The sequence below is a fragment of the Lissotriton helveticus genome, chromosome 2_1, assembly GCF_964261635.1.
Source record: "Lissotriton helveticus chromosome 2_1, aLisHel1.1, whole genome shotgun sequence".
In the NCBI taxonomy this organism is placed as follows: Eukaryota; Metazoa; Chordata; class Amphibia; order Caudata; family Salamandridae; genus Lissotriton; species Lissotriton helveticus.
Window position 1 is genome coordinate 705,143,006 of NC_136059.1, and position 25,259 is coordinate 705,168,264.

Sequence of the window (25,259 nt, forward strand, 5' to 3'; positions counted from 1 at the left end):
AAGTGATGGAAATAGCACATAAGCCATTCCCAAACACCAGGTTGCCTGTCATTGGACCTCCAACAGGCCTTTGATTCTTTAGACTGGGACTGTATGTTTTCAGTCCGAATAATATTTAATATACCTCCCCGATCACCAACTGGATCTAACTATTGTACACCACTCCCACAGCAAGAGCCAATACAGGCACACATCTCAGAGCAAAAGCCGATATCCAGGGGTACACAACAAGGATGTCTATTGTCGTCCCTATTATTTGTATTAGCAATGGAACCCTTTGTTCAAACTCAAAAACTTAGACAGGAGGCAATACACTGATCTATCTCGAAAGGACCCCAATATCATGCGGTGCCCTTATATGCTGATGGCATGCTCGCCTTTTTGACGAATATTTCCAGAGGCGTACGCCCCGTGACCTCAACCACGAGATATACAGACCGCTGGCGGCACAGCTTTTCTAAAATGCAGGATTTTCTGAGACAATTTATTTGCATTTAGACAGACGCGGGAGTGATTTGGACCGGGCGTTTTTTTGCACACCATTGTACTACAAGTTTCAGATTTTAATAGAACCTATAAGGTATGTAAATGTAAATGTAAATGTATGTGTCTTGTAAAGCGCACTGCTGCCCTGAGGCGTCGTGGCGCTGTAGACCGCTGGGGAACCCGTCCTGGCTATCCCTGTGAGATGGTCCCTACTGGGTATCTCCAAGGTGAAACCAGGCATCCCCGGCGAATGTGGGGGGCCGTTGTAGAGATGAGGCAAGCTAATGCCCAGAGTTGCCGAGTGTGATCCCTGGTTAGAGTAGGCACCGAGGCGAGAATTATCGAGTCCGCTGACCCTGGTCCACGACCCTGCCGCGTCGGGAATTGAACCCTGGTCCCGGGCCGTTCTCTGCTTCCGGGTCTGCCGCCTCTAACCAGTGAGCCACACCACTCCACTCCAGGTATCAATCAGCACGCAGAATATAGTGCAACCTTCCAAAAGAAATACCATACGATAATAGCCAGCATAACAGAGATATTGACAACTCTGTTTTCAAGCTATTTCGATCTTTGGAGGCATTTTCAGCCCTAGGATTGACAGATTTTATTGTGGTAATGGGGAATGAATTATGTTTTCCTGAAGAAGGTGATGGCTGTAGATTATTTGCCCACCGAAACGCGTCGATGCTTTTGAGAGTGGAAACTACGTTAAGTCTGACGAGACAATTAGTCTGAAGGAAGATTGGAATATAAATTATAATTGATCCCTAGGAACCATTTCTTCCTTATTGTATTCCCAATTGTGTACAGTTTTTTTATGATGTCTCTGTGTATGCTATATTAATTCTTTTTTTGTTTGAGCAATATTGTCATTGTTTTTAAATGATTAGAATTGTATTTGTGATAGGGAAAGACTACAAGTACCTAATGATTACATTATACAATGTGCCTTATATGTTTTTAATGATTTTCTGAATGAATTTGTATATTTTTATATTTTGTATTTTTACATTTCCTCTCTGTTCATTTCACTGGTGTGTAAAGAGTGTTTGTGGTAAATTGATGCGTTACATTTATCCAAAGGGGATTTCTTTTCAGACCTATGTCTTTTTTTGGTACCCTACCCCTTTGGTTGTTGGGTCCCTCTCTCTTTGTTTAGAAATACACTGATCTATTCCAAAAGGACCGCAATATCATGCGGTGTCCTTATACGCTGATGGCATGCTTTTTTATATGCGTGATCTTATCATGCACCTGACACCTATTGCTACCTCACTATACCACACTATATTCATTCGGACCCTGTCCATCCACCACGTCATGCGCTTTTTCTTTCAATACCAACATACCCCAAGATATAATTACCATGGACACACAGACCCTAACGGATGCACACGACACATAGCAATATTTAGGTATTGCACTTTATAGAACACCCAAGGACTTATTGGACAGAAAATTACTCAAGGCCATTGCAGCACTGCAAGCCCAGGTGAAATTCTGGGTTACTTTGCCCCTCTCAGTATCAGGCCGCCTGGCCCTTTCTAAAATGGTCATGTTACCCAAATTATTATATTACTTTGTTAACTTGCCAGGGATTATTCCATAATCAGTCTTCAAACAGTTAGACCCCTTACGCCTTGATCTTATCTTGGGCCCTGGCAGACGTTGAGTCAGTCTACCCAAATTACAATTACAAACAGAGTGGCGGACTAGGCGCCCCAGATTTTCGATCGTATTGCTTCGCCGCCCATTTACACTGGCTCTCTTACTGGCTAGCTGGGCAACATCTACAAGAATCGGTTTTACACAGACGATTTTATGCATAACGCTTACATAAACTCGTTAGAACTCACTTGCCCCCACACTTCCTGTACTGCTCCATAACACAATAGCATATTGAAATATGCACCTTGTTACACAAATAACACACTAACCTATGCCCCTAATATCACCCTGTGGCCTGCCTACTACTCAGGGAACCCTCACGTTCACAAGACTGACACAATGGGAGGAGAATGGGATCACTACACTTGGTGACCTCTTTGAAGACAGCCTGCTACCGTTTTACCAGGCTTTAATCGCATGCACTCTCAGGAGCCCATTTCCAACCAATGCTTACACATGACGTTGTGTTTGGAAACACTGGGCACCGACGGACACAGAACCTACCACACACGCACTAGTTCAAGCGATACACAAGACGGGTACGAACAGACACTTTGTCAAGTGGCTCTATAATGGCCTCTACTCACACCTACACATTTATCTCACTCTACTGCAAGCCCACTGGGAGACAAACATAGGCCACATATTACATGAAAAGAAATGGGGCTTCATTCATTACCCCAGTGTAATGCACCGCAACACACATTTCAAGTTCATTCAGGTTATGCTTTGGATAGGGCATACTTGACGCCCTCTAAACTACACAGGATTTTCCCTACTGTCCCATCATCATGCCAGAGATGACATACTGAAGAGGCTCATTTAGTCACACATGCTGTGGACATGCCCCGCTCTACTCCACTATTGGTTGGAGGTTAGGAAATGTGCATACACACATTTCAAGTTCTTTAAGGTTATGCTTTGCATAGGGCATACTGGACGCCCTCTAAACTACACAGGATTTTCCCTACTCTCCCATCATCATGCCAGAGATGCCAAAATGAAGAGGCTAATTTAGTCACACATGATGTGGACATGCCCCGCTCTACTCCCCTAGTGCACATTGGGACACAATGGAACACTGCCTCTTGGGTCTACACCCTAGACTCGAATCCTCAAAAAAAGGAACACAATTTGTGCATCTAGCACTTCTCCTCACATAAGCAGATAACAAGATGCTGGCAGTCTTCCACTGCACCCTTTGCACCAGGTTGTCATGAAGGTATGTGGTGTTGGGGCACTGCGGAAAGCTTGGTGCTAGGTAGAGAGGGATGTTGCAGCAACCGATAGTCATGGCGTGGGATGCCATGCTCAAACACTTTTAAGAACGGGGGGCGAGGACGAAGACCAATTCCAAGTCACGTATCTATGTCCAAAAACAACAAGTGATGGACTGAATGTGGATCAATGTCACACACTCCCCCAGTCAAAAGATCTGGGCCCAAATCCATCGTTTTTTTGCACTCCACACCACCCTGGGTTAGACAATGGCGATATGCAAATCAGCTCTGACCCTGTTGCCTCATGGGAACAGTCCAGTCCGAACTACAAAAGCCATGTCCTTCCCAGAACGGAATCAAGCATCCGAGGACCGGACCGGTTTCGAGGTAACACCTCTCTTCAGCCCGGCTAGCTTGATTCCAGTGGTGTGGAGTGCCTGGGACCCACGTCTGGGCATCCCCAGCGCACTTAGGGCGGCAATTGCAAAAACAACAAGTGATGGACTGAATGTGGATCAATGTCACACACTCCCCCAGTCAAAAGATCTGGGCCCAAATCCATCGTTTTTTTGCACTCCACACCACCCTGGGTTAGACAATGGCGATATGCAAATCAGCTCTGACCCTGTTGCCCCATGGGAACAGTCCAGTCCGAACTACAAAAACCATGGAGAAACACGGGCTGCCTTGTGGCACCTACGTGATATTTCTGGTTTCTGCGTGGTACCAAAAGAAAATGTAAGGTTATGTCAAATACTGTGCGCTAAAAGTTATACAAGGACGAGAGGCGCTAGCATAAAGATTTAACAGGCATGCGAAGTACGTTAGCTGCTGTAGAAGGAGCAGTATGATGAAATTAGAAATGGGCTTAACCCCATGCGCGCTGCGAGTTTTCCCGCTGTGCGCTAACATTTGCGAAAAGCCACGATACATGACGAGCTCAGCTCGTCATGAGCGTACGACAGGCGTAACTCATGATGAGCTGAGCTCGTCATGAGCGTGGAAGGGGTTAAAGTAAAGAGGAGGTGGCTTTGTCAGACTGTCAGACTGTGCGGAGCATGAACAGGATCAGGGTGAGGCAGCCTGTCCTACCAGTGGGTTTCACAGCATCAAGCAAGAACAAGGGGTGAGGCCGGGAATATCCAATAGATGAATGTGATAGGTTAAAGGCTGTTGAACAGGTGAAGAGAACATTTCATACGTCGTGGCACCTTATACTGACCCCTCTGGGAGGCCTTACCATGAAAGTAGCTGCAACCTCCAGTGCAGGACAGGAGAATCTACAACATCCACTGCTTGGACTCTTGCCACAACCTCTGCTTTTCCCACACGCTTGTGCGCCCTCACTGCCCTGGTGTCTTCACAGCTCGCTCAGGTGTTCCCTTTTGGCAGGGCCCGGCGCCCCGTTGGCTGGGACGGCTGTTTGTCAGCAGCTGTCCCGAAGCCTCTGGGAAGCAGGGCTGGAGGCGTCACTGTGGTTCATCGCTGTGCTTCATTGCGGGGAGACAGACAACAGGAGCCGCACAGAGGCATGTGTAGTGCGGAGAAGCCCAGCGCTGCCTGCACGGCCCGCCCGCTGAGGAGTCTGAGAGGTGAAAGTCTGAGAGGTGAAGGAGAGACACCTTAGCTACTGGACGGGAGCTGACCTGGCCCAGGTAGTACCTAGGGAAGACACATGCAGTGCTCCCGACTCACTGGGCTTGAGGACATCCCAAGCTGAGCGCGCGTACGCATTAAGAAAGTGAAACTGCATGAGGCTTGCGACGACAGAAGGGGGACAGGAGATGTGCACAAAGAGATGCCGTACATGTGCACATCGCGTGTCTGTACGCATGCACATCTCCCGTCCCCCTTCAAAGGAGATGGCAGAGAAGAGACGCCATGCACGCGCACATCGGCTCTCCGTGCGCGCACATGGTTTGTCTCCCTTCGCTACCAAAAGCCACAACAATAGAGTCTCTCCAAGGTGAAGCAATGCATGCGCTGAGTTCGCTAGGCGAGACCTAAAAAGAAGATTCTACTCTTCCACACTTGAGTCAAATTTTCCTTGGCATCTAAAGGTTTGTTATGCAAATCTATCAAGACCCTAAACCTATATTTTAAAATGAAGTCCTAATTACACCAGCAAAATAACTTCCACACCTCCACCACACACAACCTCCACAAACTCTGGTGCCAAATAAATAATTAATCTCTATCAGAAGGTATGTTCCCTGACATGCTAAAATCTGGCATAGTCTCAAACCTTTAAAAAGATTATGAAAATTCATCTCTAGTCTCCAGCCATAGACCAGCCACAAACCTTCTGTGCCTTGGCAAAGTCTTGGTAAAAATGTGTTTCTTACCAACTTTAGATAAATAAAAACATCCAACACCCTATCAATGTGGCTTTCCCAAAGGTTGAAGTACTGAATCTATAATGTTGAAAATGTTAGGTGGCATCCATTGAATTCTTGAGAAAGGTGAAGCTTATCTCTTGGTCCTTCTTGGTTTATCAGCAGCCTTTAATACCTTTTACTACTCAACTGCACCAGTTAATTCACAGGTAACCGCAAACAAAGATGAGGGTAGGAAACTTTGCTGTAAACCCAATCTCTATAAATGCAACCACAGAGACATTTCAGAAAACACTGGTGTCCTAATCCATCAACATGATGAGGACACCAAAGTTTAACTGAAAATCTCCTCCTTTTATAAATATTTGCAATCAGATTTACTGCCTCTCCCAGTTTAGCAATTGCATGTCAAACTATTTTTGCAAGCTTATCCTCTACAAGATTAAACTCATCCTCTTGCAACACCACAGGCCCAAATTTAACCAGTCCTAGATATATGAAATTCACATGGTTGACTTCTCCTCTAGCCTCCAAGGTTAGGTCTTTTGGACATCCTGGTAATTCCCATCTTTCTATATCCACACACATCAATCACACAATAAAATTTGCGAAAGTGTCAGGTGGACACTTAAAAAATATAAAACAATTGTTTATACACAAGGATTTACTAAACAGGTGTCCAAAGTCACTGCAAGTTTTGGTTAAGGCTACTCAAATTTAGCAGGTTTCCTCAAGACCAGCTCATCTCTCGCTCTCCTCAAAGCTCTGATGAGCTGGGCCACCAAAAGATTGTCACAAGCTAAGAAATGTGATCACATGACCCCAACTATTATTTGGTACACGGGCTCCCAGCGGAAGCCAGAATCAAATTCAAGCTTGCCCACATCGGAATTAAATGCAAGCTTGCCTACACAAAAACAGCCTAATTGTCAGCTGCTTTAAAAATCTCTAAGAGAACGAAAGGCCTCAGGAGCTGAGGGGTCTTCAGACTTCAAATCAAGAAGTTGAGCAAGATCACACTCAATAGTCACCCAATCCTACTCAATCACAGGCCGACCTTTCAAAAATGTTGTACTTGAAAACCTCCTAGAAAGTGAAGACCTCCTAGAATGCTATAAAAAGTTAAGAACCTACCTGATTAAACTCTCTCAGCCAGTAGCTTCCCTCCTGATTTCTACTTTCTCCTTCTTCTGCACAACTTTTCAGAATACCTCCTTTTCTTTTCCCTCCTTTTACCCACACAACTCTGCCCTCTCTCCTCTATCTAACTTGATACCCCACTCAGCCTAGGGTTTCTACACATCCTCTGATGATAAATGTAGTGAAAAGTCCAGATTAACGTTTTATTTTCCCCTATTCTATCGTACAGAGATGCAGATCACAACTCAAATTCGAAATCTACATCCTTCCTAACTGTCCCTTCGACAAAGCGCCATGATGCGTGGAATCCAGAGTTACAGCAAAATGTGAAGTAAAATAAACCAGTGGTTCTTTTCTGAAAAGCATGACAAAACTGTGGCTCAGGCAGAACCTCACAGGAAGTCAATTTGCCCCTGTAAAGCACTCATTGGGTATATTGGTGTAGCTTGACCTGCCACCTTAAAAAACCTTTGGAAGATTTCCAACAAGGGCAGCAAAGGCACCCAAACCCAGTGACTTCACAGTGAGACCAAGCACCCAAAAATCACTTTGTCCTGCTCACAACCTCTTTTGGCTGCATGCTTGAGGCTGCTCCAGGACCAACAGTACAAATTAGCTGACCTCCCGGAGACATCACTGGATATATTGCCTCCAGAAAAACTTTAACTTCTGAACATGAAATGTTTGACAGGGTTGAACCAGCAAATTCAGACTGAATATGTGCTCCCAAGAACTGGCAGCGGAGTTCTCTCAGGTCACTGTCTAGAGCACCCCATAGATTTAGACTCAAAATTATTTTCCCATTGTTTTCTATGAAACTGGTTTTGCTATAACTTTTGATACTTACATCAAATTTTCTTAATTTCTGTTTACATTATTTGTAAAATTCCTACTCTTTTAACTAAATAGAGATCTTTATTTCTTTAACGGGACAACTATTTGCCTTGGCTGCAACAACAACACCTCACACATTTTCTCCGGAGACTCCCTTAAGCTCAGGCCATTGCTACTACTATGAGCATAGGTTGCTGTCATTGGCTCCTGTTTACCTTTGTTTGTCTTTCTTTTTGTTCAGTGTGGGAGCTTACTCACACCTCAGATCCATACAATGGCATCTGTCCTCCACATACAGTTTATTGAATGTCACAATTCAAAATTCAATCTGAGCACTTCTCTGATAATAACAGACCTAACCAGAGGTCCTCTCTGAGTATTATCATTCACTCTTAGAATTCTGCTGAGAATATGATTCAACCAGAGCTCTTCCCTACAGAGTAACTACTTAACCACTTAAATATGGTTGACAAGATGTTCCCGTCATGCACACTACCTCAGCAGTAAACATGATGGGAGCATCCCCTCATGGGGTTGGGGCACAGAAGGCCTCCCAAGCTTACATCAGAGGTTTCTCCTGTTATGGAAAAAAAACCAGGGTCCAAGGCAGCACTGCTTTTGTGTCAGCACCGACCTTGATCCTTGATGTCAGCATGCCATATGGCGAGCTGATGTCACTGCCTAAACAGATTGTGCAGCAAAGCAGCAGGTTGGTGAGTCTCCCCTTTCTAACAAGGTCTCTCCTACAAGGATGCCTCAGGGATTATGGCAAAGCGGTGATCCCCAACCAGGAATCTCCACTAGGTACAAAAGAGATTTTCTGAGGGGTGGTGGTCCACCCTCGCGCATTGGTCACCCGATGGGGAAAAGGGGTTAGTTAGGTCACGAATAATTTTTGAAAGCTTTTCCTTTCACTGTTTGGGGATATCAAATCCTTTGCATGGCACAATTAGCTATCCAAAGGAAAGAAAAACATTGGCGACCTCTTCCGTTTTACTCACTTTACCCGGGGGCAGGGCTCTTTTTTCCAAGGCACGAATTGTGATTTCTTGGGGGTTCAGTCCCATAGTGTCCAGCCCACTACAGCTTTTGGTCTGGTATTGCAACATTCACATTATGCTTAGGCTACCACAGCATCAGGTAATGCAGTGGTGGCTGGTGCTTAGGGGCACTATGGCACAGTCCCACAACTGCCAGCACAAAAAATCCGAGTGGTTCTTTGCATTTTCTATTGGCAGAAATGTAAACAGACAAAATGACAGAAGTCAGTGTGTCTGTTTTCATTCCCGAGGTTTGTGCTGCAGGCAATGCAAAATGAGCATGAGTAGCAGAACAGGGAAGGGGCGTCAGTAGGGGTCCATCCATGCATTGCATATAGATAAGGGCGCTTTTCTTTTCAGCCCTATCACAAATTCAAAAGCCAATAAAAATGTTGTGCTTGCCTTGTGAATTGCTCGCATGTGAAAGAATGGAGCCTGTTCGGGCAGTGGCATGTTTTCATCGTTGTCGCCCTAGGGCATATCAGAAGGCACAATAGACAGGAAGTGAAGAAGAGTCTGGCCCTTTGGTTTGGGCTGCCAAACTCTATAAGTTCATCCTGGTTTGATGAACAGGCTAATTGGCCTTTCGGAAGCAGAGCATAAGAGTGTCAAAGAAGAACAGGGGTAGCGCGTTTCCAGCAGATACGTTTTATTGGCACTCATGTCACAGACAAGGGTGGAAGAAGGGTATGTGTGTGAGGTCTGGGTTAGTGCAGGTGTGCATGTAAACTGTAGGTTCTAAACATAGATAAATAGCTCATTAAGTTTATGCATAAGCTGTGGACATCTGTGAGTAACAATTGTATGTTGTGAAGGTCAGCGGCATGCTCGAATGATAATTCAGCATTTCTCCCTTCAATGTTCAGTAGCTTGTGCAAATTTGAGTTGTTCCTAGTGACTGGTGTAGTGCTTGCTCTCATGACATCACAATATTATTGGTGCCATAAGTATGTCAGTGGAGTATTAATATTCTCATATAACAAAATAAAACACATGACCCCTCAGCTGTGTTTTTATCGTAATTATAACGTGAGAAGAGCACTGTGAGCATACAACAGTACTGCTAGTACATCATAGCTGGTATCACTATTAGGATGTTATCTTATAAGTACTGTTATGACATCACAGCTGAGCTGCTGTAACACTTATAAAAGAAAGCAAAGTCACGGATGGATGCTTTCATTATAAACAGACACTGGCAATTACTAAGGCCCGCATTCCAGTCAAAGGTCAAGCACAAAAACGATTAGCTGCAATACAGGTCAGAGTAATTTGCAGTTACTAAGACTTCAGCAAAAGTTTCAAACATCACTTTTTTAAATGTATAACTATTATACAAGAGCGATCTCTGCACCTATCACATTAATGCAGTGCTGATCTCAATAATTATGCTCTAGCTTCATAATATTATTAATATCACAGCACAAGGATCACAGTTCAAATATCACATTACCCTTCCCACGGTACAGTTCCTGCTCACTCTAGAGTGTAGCCACTTAAGGCTCGAGCCAAATCCCTGGCTCGGGTCGAAGAAAGTATTTCAGGTCACAAGGCATAGGGACTCCTTCTCTTGCTGGTAATGCGCATGGTCATCAATTCCATTGTTTTCCCGCAAGGTTGGTGAGGATGCAATGTGGAGTATAGTGAGATGCATATGCTAAAGAAATTTGTTAACCTGTAATAGTAACTGCAGCAAACACCGGTGTTCGGGGAGGAGCATTTGAATCTACAGCACTACATTCCACAAACAGATGCTTACTAGGTAAGTAAAATTTTCTGTTTGAGGTATGTGTGGCTGTTCATACACATGCTTAGCATAGACTGTAAAGCAGTCCTCCTCTATAAGCGGTGGCTAGGCTGTGGGGGTTACAGTTGTTTGCAATTATATACGTAGAACTGCTTGGCCCACATTCACTTGTTGACGGGCCAGCACATTTTCATAGTAATGTTTTATAAATGTATTCGATGTAGACCATGTAGCTGCTCTGCATATGTCAGCAATAGGTATATTTTGTAGGAAAGCAATTTAAGTTACTTTGTTACAAATGGAGTTAGCTCTAGGAAAGATGAGTAAATTTCTTTCAGCGTTAGCATAACATGTTTGGATGCATGTGACAATCCAAGGTGCAAAGGCCCTTCCTTTGTGTGGTTTTGTAAAAGGCAACAAAGAGCTGTTGCATTTTACTAATTGATTTGGTTTTAGCATTATATGAGGGCACAATTTAAATAAAATGTGTGTTGAGCCCTTTCCGCCAACTGAGTCAGTTTGGGGAAAAAATACTGTCAATTCGATAGTTGATTTTGGTGGAATTGAGACACTACCTTTGGACGAAATTTAGGACTGGTACGCAGTACCACCCTATCTTTATGTATTTGAAAGAAGGGGTCTTCTAGAGTTAATGCCTGAAGCTCACCAACATGTCTGAGCGAAGTGATAGCATCTAGGAATGGTACTCTCCAGGATAAAAACTGGAGGGGGCATGAGTGGAGGGCTTGAATGGAGGGCCTATTAACTTGTTAATACAATACTGAGATTCCAAGTGGAAACTGGTGGTACGGGAACTGGCGATACCCTAGAAGGAATGACTAATTTGAGACCTTACAGAAAGGATTTAATGACTGGAATCGTGAATGGGGAAATGTGTTGTCTGTTTTGTAAATATGCGGCTACTGCCGCTAGGTGTAGCCTTATAGATGTAACAGCTACATCGGAGGTATGTAAATTAAATAAATGATTGACAGTGTCTTGAACAATCATTTCTAAAAGGATCAATAGGTTTGGAATGACAAGAGTGAACAAATCTTTCTCACTTTGCAGCATAACAGGCACAAGTAATGGGCCTGTGTGCTTCTTTGAGAATGTCTGTTCAAGATTGCGTTAGATTTAAATAACCAAACTCTAGGACTTCAGGAGTCAGATCCCAAGGCTGAGGGACCTGGGGTCTGGTTGGCAAGTCAGGTTTGGGTGGTGGTGGTGGCAGAAGACTTGGTGAAAACACTCTTGCCACTACTCTAGGAATTATTGTCCCTATAGGAGCCCCTGTAGTATCCCCTTGGTGAGGTGGTCTGGGCCTGGGGATGCTGGTAGGAGGTGGAGGTCTCAAGGAGCTGGTCTTGAATCCTCCGCGATAAGAGGAGCGGCAAAAGGAGCCATGTTGTGATGGTGTTTGCAAGATCCAAATGGCCTAGGCGGACTCGTTACCTTTCTTTATTTTTTCCAAAAGAGAGTTGACCTGGGGACCAAAAACGGTGCTCCCTAAAGGCAACCTCAGGTTTAAAACCGGACACTCGAAGGCAGGCATATCTCCGGAGGAGGATACTAGAATGTATGCCTCTAGTTGCAGTGTAAGCTGCATTAAACCCTTCGGTGCTCATGACGGAGCGGTTCCGTCATGAGCGTCGGTTGAGCTGTGCTCATGACGGAACCGTTCCGTCATGACCACGCCCGTTTCTATTACGGCCCAGCACGGGAGGGGGAAACGCGGTCGCACGGAAAAGGTTAAGGGCACAGAAAGTTGTGATGTTGGAAATTAGCTTTCCCTCAGAGGCAATCATGTATGTCTGCTTTTTGTGCTCCTTTGGGAGATGCTGGAGGATATCCTCTATCTCATCACAGTGGGCCCTGTAGTAGCTGGATAGGAGGAAAATGGTGTTAGCAATTCTCTAATGGTTGACGGGCTGGGCAGCAACTTTCTTACCCATGGCATCTATCTTTTTACTCTCTTTATCTTGTGGGGGAACTTCACCAGATGTTTGAGAGTTAGCCCTCTTACATACTGTGGCAACTACTGAGTCAGGTGGGAGTTTCCTTTATGTGTGTGGTCATTGGGTGACACTTTATTATTTTATTTTTGGTCAACCTTGGGTGTGATGACTCGAGACCTAACAAGGTCATTGAATAGATCAGGTGTGTGGTGTAGCATGCCTTTAAGTATTGGCAGAAATTGTGCTGAACACTGGCTAGAGGAGAGGTTTGCAAATAAAAAGTCATCTTCCAAAGGCTCAGTATGTTTTTGAACCTTGTGGAATGTGGCAGCTCTGCAGATCAGATCATGGTAGGTGGTAGTGTCATCTGGGGAAGTGAGTATAGTGGGATACAGAACTGGGTCTGTATCTGCAGGTGGCACTGCATGGCATGAGTCCCAAAGGTCATCCTGCTGTGTGATGGAAAACTCATCTCCCTCCCCAGTGTAGGAGTGTATGGAACCTTCTGGTGAGTCTGGTGTGGGTTCAATAGATGAAGGCGGTGGTGATTGAGTGTGGTGCGCAGCAGGTGTTGGTGGAGTTCTGATGTGCGCAGGGCTTGTGGCCTTGTCCACCTTTTCCTGTGCTTTTTGGTGGTATTGGGGCTTCCAATGCTTCTTCAAATGGCAACTGTCACTTGGCAGGTTGCGACCCCTGAGTGAGGAGGCCTCATAATGATATGACCAGTGACCGGATGTATCCAAATATGCTTTTGTCTCAAATTGCAGCAGTTGAAGCACCTGTTCCAAAGGCTCGAAAGTATGTTTGCCGAAGCTGAGTGATTTTGGCTCCGACTTCGAAGTCTTCGATGCCCGTATCTTCGGTGCCAGGGGTTTCGGGTCCAAAGCTGACATTTTTGGCACTGAGGTGGATGGGTGTTTTGACGCTTAAGGTTTCGGCTCCAAAGGTCATCTCGACTCAGATGGAGGAGGAGTCGGTTCGGAAACATGTGGCCTGGGCTGTTTTTTCGATGCAAAGTCAAGGCCTGGTGCCTCCAACAGAGCCGGTCGGTGCTGACCATGGCCCGAAGGTAGTGGTGGCCCAACAGTCTTTTTCTGATCAGAGCGAGGTAGGCGACCCTTCATGGAGGTCTGCTGTGGTCGGGTGGGGGCGGAGGGGGCAAAGTGTTCACAGGCTGCTCTGGAGTGAGATTCTGCATCTACATCTCAGACCCATTGTTGTCTTCAGGGGAGAAGGTACCATCATTAGCGGCCGATGGACAGTCTTGTACCTCCTGTTAAGGTTCTTCCGAACTGAAAAGATTTGGTCTGTTCGGGGCGGGACATCTCAAGGCGTCAAGCTCTACGGTCGTGCAGCATCTTCTTCGACTGAAAAGACCTGCAGGCCATAGAGGCAGCTTCCTCGTGTTCAGAGGCACAAGTTACACACCTGAAGGTGAACTTGCATGGGTTTTTGGCATGGCAGCGAGGACAGAAGCGGAAGGGTGTCCATTCTATAATCGGGTGGACATGAGGTGGTGGGAATGTCTAAGATGTAAACTGACCCAAAGGTTGTAGGTCTATGGAGGCGGCTATTTATTTGAGCTGCCCTGACAGATGTAGTGCCCTAGAATCTGTTAGCATTCTAGTGCTAACTCTGTATTTACACCTAACACCCACCCACCACTGATGTCACTGGTCATGTGACACAGTACCAATAAAAGAGGCCGAGCGCACGTGCTCTGGGCCAGTTGCACCCAGTTACCAGAGTGTCTGTGTCAGAGGTTCTTTCCAGCATGAGGGCCTAAGGCCCGACCCTACAATGGCGACGAGGGTAGCTGTGTCCACGCGTGCCACAGCTCTAAAATTCATCGAGGAAAAGGGGAAGAGAATGCTACTCGCCTGAGAGCACCCCCTGCGAAGAAACGGGCCGGCAGCCGAGAGGCCCGTGGGGCGTGTGTCGAGCCCCGGGCGTAGAGCAGAAGGAGGAGGTGACCGGGAGCTCACCCCGCACCTCTCCAGCCTGCCGTGGTCCGCCCTGCCGTGGCGGTGCCCTGAAATGACAAGCGGAGCCATCGCGGTGCCCACCCGTGGATGAACAGGCCCGTCGGCCGAAGGTGAGCCCAGACTGTAAAGCACCAAAAGCGGAGCCCACCCGCGATGTTCATGACAGCGATAATGGCGGCCGCCTGCTAGCGCCGCCCAGGGCTATACAAAGCGGAGCTCACCCGCTAAAAACACTGACTGTGCCCCCTAAGGCGTGAGCGGCGTTGGCTACTGGCCCCCGCAATTAAGACAAGGCTCGCGGAGCCCACCCGTGGCCTGCCTGCTGCGACGCGGCGTCGGCCGCAATGCCCCCGATGATAAAGCAAGGCTCGCGGAGCCCACCCGCGGGCCTGCCTGCAGCGTCCCCCGCCGCGTGTGTCAATTGCGGCGGCGGGGTGAAAAGAAAAACCTTAGCGCACAGCGCCCGCAGCGTGAGGAGAGCTGCCGGGCGCCGAATGATTGAAGCGGAGCCCACCCGCGATGAACTGAAGTACCAGCGGAGCCCACCCGCAGCTAATGTAATCGTCAGCGGAGCCCACCCGCTATACAGTGCTGTCACCCCGCGCCGCGTGTGCTGTGTGGCCGCGGCGGTAGGGGTAGAGAAGGAGAGAAGCCTGCACCCGGCCAGCAGCCGGTAACAACAGCATCGGAACACCCCGGCGCAGCCCCGGTAAATGAGAACTCACCCTGATGTACGAGGGGAAAGTCATCAAGCCGTGGCCGCACCACTAAGCTGTATATGCGCGGCGAAAGCAGTGAACGGCCCGGAGACCAGCTGACTCCGACACCCCTCCCCGCCGCGCAGCATGTGAGGACTAAAGCTGCAGCGGCGGGGCGCAAGGAAATAAAGACGGCATCCGACTTGTTTTGACTCTGTTGAATGAGCCCCCAGCGCCTGCCCATCGCGCAACACAATTTTGCGCACAAGAGCTATTCCCTGCAAAAGAGAGTGAGTGCACCCGGGCCTGCAAAATGAAAGACGCAGTGAAAGCACTCACTGTGGTCCCGGGCCCTAGTCTCCTAACTGCCACTGAAACCCTGCACAGGACATAAGACACACAACGTAGGGAGAGACTGATGGTGCCTGCCCACGAGATCCCCCGCCATCTAGTGGCCAAAATACGGAATTGCACCCACCACTAAGAAGGAAAGAAATGCCACAGCATCAATAAAGCAAAAGGTTACAAAGAGCAGCTACCAGCCTGCGGCCACGACAAAGGAAGACTGTAACTGGTCACAAGGACCAAGGGCAAGGACACTGCCACACCAAGCAGACACGCTGACAAGACCTACACTTAAAGCACTGGGAGGAAACGGCGCAGGAACGCGCCGGAAGCACCAGAACACAACAGAACTTAAGAATCGCACCTGAAGCCCCAGAAGCGCGCCAGGAGTGCAGCGACTCCTCACAAGATATCCAAGAGAACGCGCGACAAGTGCGCCCACGCGAAGAAGTTCACAAGAATCGCAACCAGCACCAAACAGAAGAAGATCCATGGAGTGGTGACGTAACCCTCCAGACGCGAACACCCAAGAAGCATCTACACCACGCCAGAAGAGAAGACAGCGATGCCTGGTGGCCACAGGCCATCGTTGCAACAAAATGGCGAAAGTAAGAACACCCCCACACAAACCAACGATGGTTCTGGAACCCAGCACTAGGAAGTGCGAAATCGCATGACGCTAATGCGCAGCAGTGCGGACAGCACTAGCCCAAAGCAGCAAGTCACAAGAGAAGACATGAAGAGCGCACCCAGATGCGCACCAAAGCAACTCAACTGCGATGAAAAGAAAATGGTTGCGCTGACAACCTGCAGCATTGAAGATTTCAACACAGAAGCAACCTGACCACTCAGCTTGGTCACAAAGCACGAAGTCGACCAGCCAGATGGTCGCACCAACAAATCCTACCTGCCAGACCTCGGCAGAAGGGACCAGCACAAGGTCCAAGAAGCTCAGCACCACAAATCCTACCTGCCAGACCTCGGCAGAAGGGACCAGCACGACGTCCAAGAAGTTCAGACAAGGCACGGTCCGACGACCTAGACCCACGAACTTCAACCACACAAATTAATGAAAGTAACAGGAAGAAGATGTGAAGGTCGCGACGCTCACCCTGGGAAGTGAGTAACAAGAAGATAGTGTCCTAGGACCAGGACAAGACCAGGAAGACACGTGCAGAGTGCGCGCGCTGCATGGGGAAGCCTGGCCAGAAAAGATGAAGAAAAGGGGAACAGGGTACGCTGCGAAAAGAGGAGAAGAGAAGAAGAAAGATCGGAGCGGCACACCGCCACCGAAGAAAGGAAGAAAAGAGAAGTCAGAGTGACACCCAGTCACTGCAAGAAGAAAGGAGAAAGAACAGAGTGGCCACTGCCACTAAGAAGAAAAGAAGGAAGACCCACTGCCACTAAGAAGAAAAGAAGGAAGACATAATCAGAGTGGCACGACTGTCAAGCTAAGAAGAATGAAGAAAGAACAGAGTGGCCACCGCCACTAAGAAAAGAAGAAAGGTGACAGGCACTGGAACACCGGAGTGCAATGGAGAACAAGCCTGGTAAGAGCACCGGCAGAGCAGACCAAAGACAACCACCTACGAGTCATCCATCCACATGGCGAACGCAGAAGGGAGCAAGATAGACTGTTGAAGACATCTACCTCTGGGGTTGGCGGAAGATCGAATGGCGAGAGTGCTCACACATCCAGCTGATGAACTGACCACTCCACACCGACCCGTGGCAACCCAAGAAGAGGCCTCAAGGAACTCTGGTGGCAGCAAGTCCCACACGGGAGACAGATCTACAGAAGCACGTCTGCAGGACCCAAGAGGATGAAAGCCTCGAGAGCAATCAAGAGAGTCGACAACTCAACCTTCAGGTGGAACTAGGACACGACGGTGAGGTTCGTGGAGCGCCCTGCTCACGGCCCGAAGGCTATGGTAGAGCAACGCGACCAAAAACACCAGTCCAGTGGAAACCTGGCAAAGAGGTCCTCCCGGACATCTTGTGGCAGAAGAAAACCAGCGAGAGGGGCATCCTAGTGAGAGGGATGTTTGCACCTACTCTATTCACCTGCCAAGAGTTAACACTAAAGCCTGCCCGGAAACATCACAAAGCCAGAAGAGAGAACAAAACCAGAAGACTGATTGACACCCATGTCATCCATCTATCTCTCATCACCTACAGAGCGAAGCAAAGGAAGAGCTGAGAACACCGGACAGACAGCACTGACAAATAGTGAACCCGCCGAACAACTGCGAACCGTGCCACCGAGAACTATTAGTCCTGAACGCAAGAACTATACTGCCTGCGGCTTGCAAGCAGCCAAAGAGACTCATTTTGAAAGCGCAAGTCCAATGTTATTTTCTGTGTTTTCCTTCCCCCGCAGGTTTTGGACTTTTTCCGTTTGGGTTAATTTTTAACCAATTTGGGAAGGGATGTAGTGCCCTAGAATCTGTTAGCATTCTAGTGCTAACTCTGTATTTACACCTAACACCCACCCACCACTGATGTCACTGGTCATGTGACACAGTACCAATAAAAGAGGCCGAGCGCACGTGCTCTGGGCCAGTTGCACCCAGTTACCAGAGTGTCTGTGTCAGAGGTTCTTTCCAGCATGAGGGCCTAAGGCCCGACCCTACAACAAGGTCGACATCGATATACTGGCGAGGGAGACGGAGAACAGCCACGGTTGAAAACAATACCAACTGTAGTGTTTGGAAAGAGTAAACAAAGACAGTGTCAAACCGGAGCAGAGGAGCACCCATCCAAACCAGATGAAAACAATCTAACAATGGAGTTGATGATCATATGCATTACCAGCAAGAGGAGGAGTCACAAAACCTCGTTATTCAAAATACTTTCTTTAAAGAAAAACGACTTGCACACATCCAAGCTCAGCACTAGATGGCAGGCTTATGCTAAGCATGTGTATCTACAGCAACACATTCTGTAACATACTTTAAACTATTTTGAAGTCAACTTCTCATACTCTCATGTAATGTTTGTTTTATAACTTCAATGTCAAATAGTTTCTGGCCTCAGCTTTTACACGGGCTCCTGGAGCCAGAGCAGACCCATGGCTCAGGTCTGGCTCGGCTCTCCAGGTTAATTTGTTGGCTCGTCCACCTCTAGTGATCGGGACAGTGTAAGACTTATGTATTAGCAGGGATGATGGAGGTTCCATAGTGGCATACTCGCTTGCACTTCAGATCGTGTTTAAATACTTTTCTCTATAAGAAGCTGATTGTTCTGAAGTTTGTAATGTTTTAGCTACCTACCTCTTCGACATTGAATTTTCACAGGGTTCCAGCAGGGATAACATCCTCTCTTTAGTTAGCTGCGAAAATATGCAACACATCTCCAAATACATGTGAGCCAATGCACACATACAGTGTTCATTACCAGTTCTTGACGTAATATTAAAGCACCAATTGTGGATGTGAGGTCTTTGCACATTTCTTCGGACTGAATGACACTTCTTCGGATGTGAAATGCAAGGGTCTTCAGAATGCCTTCCAGGGGCCTACAGCATTTAAAATATTCATGTTAGGTGGCAGAGGTATCGAGAGAGTATGGGCTAGAAGATGATGAGTATGTGCCTGTGAAACAATGTTATTGGGGGGGAAACAGAAGCAAAGAGGGGTGAACAAAAGTTTGATCACTTTTCATGGCTCAAATGTTATGTTACTTAGATGGATACTGAACTCAAAAAATCAATAAACAGATTATCTCTCTCTCTCTCTCTCTCTCTCCGTGTGTGTGTGTGTGTGTGTGTAGGTGTATATATATATATATATATATATATGAACACGATGCAGGACTCCCCATTCAAAGAAAGCCACAGGAGGAACAGATTGTTCACAAACTTCATTTAATGGCTGCCTGCTGACTGCAAACAAAACAGGAACACACATCCCCAAGTATGACGCCAGACGCGTTTCGGGAGCCAAATCCCTTCTTCTGTGGCGTAATGTTGAAATGAAAAGAGAACGCGCTAGTGCTGTTGCACAGTTCTATTTAAAACACATACCGCCTGTGGGCGGGGCCAGCACCCTGGCCTTTTGGATGTTGCAGTTCATATCCCCCAAGTGGGCGCGCTGTTCTATTTTCGAGTAAAAACTTCATAATGTCTCAAGTGAGTGGATGTGGCACCTGGCAGTCACAGCCCCACTTTGTGACAGCCATTGTGAACGAGCTTCTGCTACTCCGCAATAGCGTTGACTCTCCTCCTTCCAAACTGCTGACTCCGGGTTGGTGCCTGCATGGACCCGCTAAACACGGTGAGCTTTCCTTACGACCGGGACGGCCGTTTAAACATGAACACGATGCAGGACTCCCCATTCAAAGAAAGCCACAGGAGGAACAGATTGTTCACAAACTTCATTTAATGGCTGCCTGCTGACTGCAAACAAAACAGGAACACACATCCCCAAGTATGACGCCAGACGCGTTTCGGGAGCCAAATCCCTTCTTCTGTGGCGTAATGTTGAAATGAAAAGAGAACGCGCTAGTGCTGTTGCACAGTTCTATTTAAAACACCTACCGCCTGTGGGCGGGGCCAGCACCCTGGCCTTCTGGATGTTGCAGTTCATATCCCCCAAGTGGGCGCGCTGTTCTATTTTCGAGTAAAAACTTCATAATGTCTCAAGTGAGTGGATGTGGCACCTGGCAGTCACAGCCCCACTTTGTGACAGCCATTGTGATATGTATATATATATATATATATATATCATAGGTTTTACAGACGGGTTTAGTTAGAAATTAGCATTTAAAAAACTTATGAAATCCACTGAAAAAGCCATAGGTTTCAGGGACGTTATAGTTAGCTGGACATTTTACTCATACAAAACCAGAGAAATTCCACGGTTATAGATAGTTCAGCTAACTGTAACTTGCGCCCCTGCAATACACTGCTCATGATGTCACATATTACATCATTCATGGCATGGTCAGTGATATCACTGATGACATCACTGATGACATCTCAAATGACATCACTGATGACATCTCAAATAACATCACTGATGACATCATCCAGTTACTGTGTGTTTCTGTAAAGTTTAAGAATGTTATATATATATATATACACACCAAGGTGTATTGAAGAATGAGTGGGTGCATAAGTGTCTGGGTGTAGGATTTAGGAGGTTTGTGACTGATTGTATAAGTGACTGATTAAACGTGTCTTACTGAATGCATGGGTTAGTGACTAAACTGTGTGAATGTCTGTATCAGTCTGTCTGTTGTTGTGCAAGCTGGCACATGGGTTGGTCAGTAGCTACATGAGTGTCTATATGGGTTATTGATTGTTTGCCTGAGTATTTGTATGGGAGACTGAGTGTGTGTGTGGGTTGGTTGGAAGTGTGTGACTCTGCATAGATGTGTGAGTGGTTGATTCACTGGATGTATGGGTTCAAGAGTGCAAGTGGAAACAGCTGTATGGGTGGATGACTATGTGTATGGGTGTGTTGGTGAGTGAACGGATGGGTCAGAGGTACATGTGTGAGTAACTACATATTTAAAAGGCAGTATATGTGAGTGATGGTGTATATAAATAACTATATGTGAGAGTGAGTGATTGTGAGAGTGGCTGTATGGATGAGTGTGTACTTGTATCAGTGATTATATAAGTGAGTAAGTATGCGTTACTATCTGTATGAATTAGTGAGGTGGTGTGTGTATAACTGTATAGATGAGTAAATGGGAGTGTGATTGATTCTTTGCATGATTGACTAGGTGTGTGAGTAACTCCATGGATGAGTGGCGGTGTGTGTGTGTCTGAATACGTGTATGAGTGCATATGATAGTGTTGTATTAATGAGTGACTGCATGTATAAGTGATTGCATGGGTGAATGAGTGGGAGGTTCATCAGATTTTCACGTGGATGATGACATCAGTGATGTCATTTGAGATGTCATCAGTGATGTCATCAGTAATATCACTGACCATGCCATGAATGATGTAATATGTGACGTCATGAGCAGTTCATTGCGGGGACGCGAGTTATAGTTAGCTGAACTAACTAGAACGATGACATTTCTGTGTTTTGTATGAGTGCAATGTCCAGCTAATTATAACGTCCCTGAAACCTATGGTTTTTTCAGTGAATTTCAAAGGTTTTTTAAATGCTAATTTTTAACTATAATGTCTGTAAAACCTATGGTTTTTCCAGTGAATTTCAAAGGTTTTATAAAGGCTAATTTCTAACTACAATGTCCCTGAAACCTATATTGTTTTTAAGTACATTTTAAAAAGACGTGCATTCTTTATGTAGTGAATAACTAACTGTAACAGTAGGCTGTTATAAGTTATAATTTAACAATGTTTAAAACTTAATTAGCAGTAATTAACATATAAGTGTGTAAAAAGTGTGATGCAGCAGCTATGATACCTGACCTCAAACAACACCATTCACAGTTAAATTCCTGGCTCCAGCGGCACGTTAGCCCACCACTATGTCACTGTGTGCAACACCTTGCTTAATCTTCCCAACCCCACCCCCGCCCCCAGTGCCAGCACACCTTTCCAGGGGTACCTGTAAGCTTTACAAATGCTGGTATATTTTTAATTTAAAACCATAGTGAGGAGAAATATTAGCACATACTTTTTTTTCTATTCTAAAATGATATTTTTATTATATCTTCTATTTAGAATTACAGCAATTAAAAGATGTTTTTAGTCACGAGAAAGGGAATGGCACGGATTGCCAGGTAACAGTTGTTAGGCTCTCCAACGTATGTACATATTGAGGAACTTATACTTATGAGGATCGAAAGTGAAACCTTTACCGCTTCACATTTTATAACTTTTCCCAACACATGCACAAGTGAAACAGTGATAACGGGAGCACGTGTCAACTGTAAAACGTAACATCTAAATGGGCGGAGCCGCATCTTCCTTCCATAAACTACTCAAAAATCAAAAAGCATATAAACCACACCCATTGTTTGATTAGTTTTGTTTTCGCGAGTTATTTTCGCATGTCCATTCTGTGATGCAGGTTCCCTTTTCTAGATTCGGATTCTTCTTTTACGACAACAAAACATATTACGGAGTTGTAAGTTGTTTGAGCATGGCATAGTAGATATTTATAATACGTTATACACAAAAGGGTTCAGCACTATTCAACAAGTTATAACCACCAGCATCAGTATTCAAAAGACAGTGAGCACACAAGAAGATGTCCAAATCCCAGATGTGGATTTCTTAAAGGATTTCTCTTTATTGTGTTTTTCCATAAAAACAGAAGACCATAGCCGACGCGTTTCGTCTCACGAGGAGACTTCTTCAGGGCTATCAAAGAAACATACAAATACAATTTTAAAAGGTGTTTTCATACATACACTAAAGCACACTCACTACATTTTAAAAGAAAACACACATTTATACATGTGTTGGAAAAAGTTATCATCCTTATAGACATAAAGAATATTATTGTGGTGTCACTTAGAACTATAGATAGGCCTATTTACAGTAATTCACAACAGGGACAATTGCATAAGAAATAAGTGCAATTCAATTTACACTGTAATATAAAAAACACACAAGTTAAACTGAGAACAGCACAGTTGATTAAATAATAATAATGGTTAATGTCGTACCTTCATAGAGTGACAAAAAGTGTATTCACAAGAAAGTTGCAGATCTCAACCAGATATCTGAGAGTCCAATGTTCCGAAGACTTTTATATAGTAGTCATTATCTAAAATCATAGATACATGGGCTGTAAAACCATTGTGTGTTTTTTATATTACAGTGTAAATTGAATTGCGCTAATTACTTATGCAATTGTCCCCGTTGTGAATTACTGTAAATAGGCCTATCTATAGTTCTAAGTGACACCACAATAATATTCTTTATTTCTATAGGGATAATAACTTTTTCCAACACATGTATAAATGTGTGTTTTCTTTTAAAATGTAGTGAGTGTGCTTTAGTGTATGTATGAAAACACCTTTTAAAATGTTATTTGTATGTTTCTTTGATAGCCCTGAAGAAGTCTCCTCGTGAGACGAAACGCGTCGTCTATGGTCTTCTGTTTTTATGAAAAAACACAATAAAAGAGAAATCCTTTAAGAAATCCACATCCGGGATTTGGACATCTTGTGTGCTCACTGTCTTTTGACTACTGATGCTGGTTGTTATAACTTGTTGAGTAGTGCTGAACCCTTTTGTGTATAATGTTGTCATAGAGGTGAGTGTTTATTGGTTCTTTGCACTAAATGATACCTCGAGACACTTTTCATTGTCGGGTGCGGTTTTCTATAGCCTCTACCCTCATCCGAAGTGCATTCTATTAGATATTTATAATACGTAGCTATTTGTGAATATTTAAAGATTTGTATCACGAAAAAAGTGCTACTGGATGTTTTTGCCATTTATATGTAACGTCAGCAGGTGGTATTGAGAAACACATAGAATAGAGGAAACATTGTTCCTTTTCTTGCTCCTTTGAGGTTATATACTGTGACCATGTACATTGTAATTATTAAGTATAGCGAACTTCAGAGGGGTTGGTAACCCGTCGACGTGAAGACTTAACATTCATATGTAACGTGAACAGCTTCTCTTTCTTACTCTGTTTCCCCCCTTTGATTATATACTGTGAATTTGTAATATTCTAAGATTAACAGTCATTATGATCTGAGAGGAGTTTATGAGCCGTCGGTGTGAAGATGAAAGATCTCGAAGTTGCGGAAAAAAAAAGCTTTCAACATAATCACCGCTGAAAAATATTTCGTTATTGATCTTGTTTTGTGTATATGACTTTATTTTCCTTTTCTTTTTTGTGTGGCATCAGTGAAACTCTCTATATTGTAAGAGTATCATATTTTCACACAAGAGGAATTGGAGATTTGTCGCCACCAGGAGTAAACCACCTCAAATACAGATTACTGACATTTATAATTTACTTGAGCAGATATTTTTACAGTGAGAATATTTTTTGAAATTGCAGTTTTAAACAAGCATTGGCATAGCCAATAGGTCTCGCTTCTGTGACCTTTTAAAGTGTTTAGCCATGCAACAGTTGGTGTTGTTGCACCAAGGATATTGTGCTGCTTAACTAAATACTTATAAGGTCCCAAAAGCGAGACCTATTGGCTATGCCAACGCTTGTTTTAATTGCCACTGCTTACATGCACAGATGGAATACGGCCCGGCTACACCACACCACGCACTGGCCTTCTTTTTCTAAAGAGACTCAACGTTTGCTGGTATTGACTGACGCGTGGGGTTACGTTGCAATTAAAGGCGGAGGAACAAGGACATCTGCCATGGGGGATGCATTGTTAAATGATTCTGCTAATACAAAAGGGGGCAGTGGGATCTCCAGTGTTCTGTTACACCCCAAAGGGGTACTTTTATGCAAAAAATAACACACGAATCACAGCAGAGTAACAATGCATCTTCTCTACAGTGTTTTATTAGTTGAACGTTTTGCAATTTGCAGGTCAAAGGGTTTGCATATATTTGAATAAAACATCGTTCTAGTCAAGCTGTACTTTGAAAGGTATCAAAAACAAAGTGAATGTATTTTCTGTGGTCTTAAACTGTGCAAAGAAGAGTTTCTAAGCTATACGCTCGGATTGGCATTAGCTGTGGACCGAAGTCATGATGACACACATAGTACCTCTAGCAGAGACGCTAGACCCACATACAAATGGCATTCTTTAGTTGTGTTGTAGAGTTCGGGCCCTGCGACAAATGGGGAGGAAGCGCTTAAATGGTCAGATGCACAGGGTTTCTTTGTGTTTGTTGCATAATGGAAGAAGGTGAATATACGAACACAGAGAATTTGCTTCGAAG

At 45.2% G+C, this 25,259-nt stretch overlaps 1 protein-coding gene across 2 annotated transcripts in view; it reads right to left on the reverse strand.

Annotated features, from left to right (window-relative positions):
- Positions 1 to 25,259, reverse strand: part of ERAP1 (endoplasmic reticulum aminopeptidase 1) — a 530,688-nt gene that overhangs the window by 483,066 nt on the left and 22,363 nt on the right. The window contains exon 1 of one of the 2 annotated variants that reach the window (XM_078675433.1): positions 18,854 to 18,871. The exons of the other annotated variant lie outside the window; for it this stretch is intronic. The gene's annotated coding sequence lies outside the window, so the exon portion shown is untranslated. Of the gene's footprint in view, positions 1 to 18,853; positions 18,872 to 25,259 lie in introns of those variants that run through there. 2 annotated transcript variants of the gene reach the window in all.